Below are 2,106 nucleotides of genomic sequence, written 5' to 3' on the forward strand. Positions count from 1 at the left end.
ACAACCATCTGTAATGGGATCTGATGCCCTCTTCTGGTATGTCTGAAGACAGCAATGGTGTACTCACATACATAAAATAAATAAACAAATCTTAAAAACAAAACAAAACAAAAACACTAGGGTTGAGAATAATGAAGACACTCTGATCTCCCCACACATTTGGTCTCAGATACAAAGCCTTAGCCTCAGAAGCATATTCTGGAGTGTGACTACTCACTAGTTGCTGGCAGATCTCCTAGAAGGAACCACTAAGGTTTAGATATCATTCTTTTTTTTTTCCCCCTTACATTTTTCTTCCTATTTGGGAGATGAGTGTGTAATCCACATGACTCATGTGGGGATCGTAGGACAACTCACAAGAATGGGTTCACTGTTTCCATTCTGTGAGTTCCACAAGTGGAACTCGGGCCACCATACTTAGACAGCAAGTGCTTTTGTCCACTGAGCCATTTCACTGACCTGGGTTTTGTTTGTTAAAGCTGGCCCAGCAAGGCTGTTGCCAGAGCCTCTCTTGAACCATTGGCCCTGTAAGCTAACCTTCTTGAAATAGCTTAGTAGCTTCCTGCTTCCCCAGAACTTCTGTAAGTGGTGGTTGTCATTGAGACCATTTTCTAAACTTTACAGAATGGGGAAAAATGTAAATTTTAACTTTGTTTGTTTGTTTGTTTGTTTGTTTTTGAGATAGGGTTTCTCTGTGTAGCCCTGGCTATCTCAAGCATAGCCTGTGTAGACCAGGCTGGCCTCAAATTCAGAGATCCACTTGATTCCGCCTCCTGTGTCTTCCAGACTTAGGGCCAGGAATGGTGGATCAGCATTTTGGAAGACAGGTAAACAGATCTCAGTGAGTTCAAGGCCAGCCTGGTCTACATTAACCAGTTTTAGGCCACAGAGCTACATAGTGAAAATGTCTCAAAACATTTTTCTGGCTTCTTTAAATATCTTTATTCTCGGCGTGGTAGATCACATCTGCAATCCCAGCACTTGATAAGTGGAGATAATGGCAGAAAAGTCAGTCAACCACAGCTACATAGGGGAGTAGAAATTTCTTTGAAGGCAGAGTTGTGGTTCTCTGGACCATCTTTTTTTTTTTTTTTTTTTTTTTTTTAAGATTTATTTATTATTATATGTGAGTACACTGTAGCTCTCTTCAGACACACCAGAAGAGGGTATCAGATCTCATTACAGATGGTTGTGAGCCATCATGTGGTTGCTGGGATTTGAACTCAGGACCTTCAGAAGAGCAGTCAGTGCTCTTAAGTGCTGAGCCATCTTTCCAGCCCTCTCTGGACCATCTTTAGTAACAGGAAATCAGGCATGATTGTGCATTGCTGTAACCTCTGTACTCCGGAGGCAGAGGTGAAAACTTGCTTTAAATTTAACGTTAACTGGGCTGGAGAGATGGCTCAGCAGTTAAACTGTTCTTTCAGAGGTTCTGAGTTCAATTCCCAGCAACCACATGGTGGCTCACAACCATTTGTAATGGGATCTGATGCCCTCTTCTGGTATGTGTACAGCTACAGTGTACTCATATGCATTAAATAAATAATATTTTTTCAAATTTAATGTTAACCAAAGCTACATAGAGCAACTCTATCTCATAAAATAATTTTTAACAAGGAAATTGAGGGCTGGAGAGGTGACTTACTGTTAAGAGAGCTGACTGACCTTCCAGAGGGCCTGGGTTAGATTTATAGCATGTGGCGGCTCACAAGTTATCTGTGTGTGATAACTCCAGATCCAGGACATCTGATGTTCTCTTCTGGCCTCAGCGAGCAATGAACAGATGTGCACCCATAAGTAAAGCACCCATATACATAAAAATAAAAGAAAATTAAGGATGGATGTGATGGCTCGGATCTTTAATCCTAGTACTCAGGAAGCAGAGGCAGGTAAACCTCTTAAGTTTGAGGCCAGCCTAGTCTACATAGGGAGTTCCAGAATAGCCATGATTATATTGAGAAACCCTGTCTCTAAAAGCAAATAAACAAATTAAGTCATAATCATTTCACATTTTAGATTGTAAAAAAAAATAATTATGGTAATAAAAGAAAATGTTATCATTTGAAAGCATCCTCAAAAGATGAGTAGCTTTTCTTTTCTTTTTTT

General features: G+C 40.2%; 1 protein-coding gene and 1 long non-coding RNA gene across 5 annotated transcripts in view; one reads left to right on the top strand and one right to left on the bottom strand.

Moving 5' to 3' along the window:
• LOC116103906 overlaps nt 1–1,802 on the bottom strand; it is a 3,213-nt gene extending 1,411 nt beyond the window's left edge. Inside the window, exon 1 of the long non-coding RNA XR_004123623.1 lies at nt 1,666–1,802. This is a non-coding gene — a long non-coding RNA (uncharacterized LOC116103906). The remainder of the gene's footprint in view (nt 1–1,665) is intronic.
• Nucleotides 1–2,106, top strand: part of Slf2 (SMC5-SMC6 complex localization factor 2) — a 54,907-nt gene that overhangs the window by 48,305 nt on the left and 4,496 nt on the right. The gene's annotated exons all lie outside the window — the stretch shown is intronic.

This window comes from Mastomys coucha, unplaced genomic scaffold (genome assembly GCF_008632895.1).
Source record: "Mastomys coucha isolate ucsf_1 unplaced genomic scaffold, UCSF_Mcou_1 pScaffold21, whole genome shotgun sequence".
In the NCBI taxonomy this organism is placed as follows: domain Eukaryota; kingdom Metazoa; phylum Chordata; class Mammalia; order Rodentia; family Muridae; genus Mastomys; species Mastomys coucha.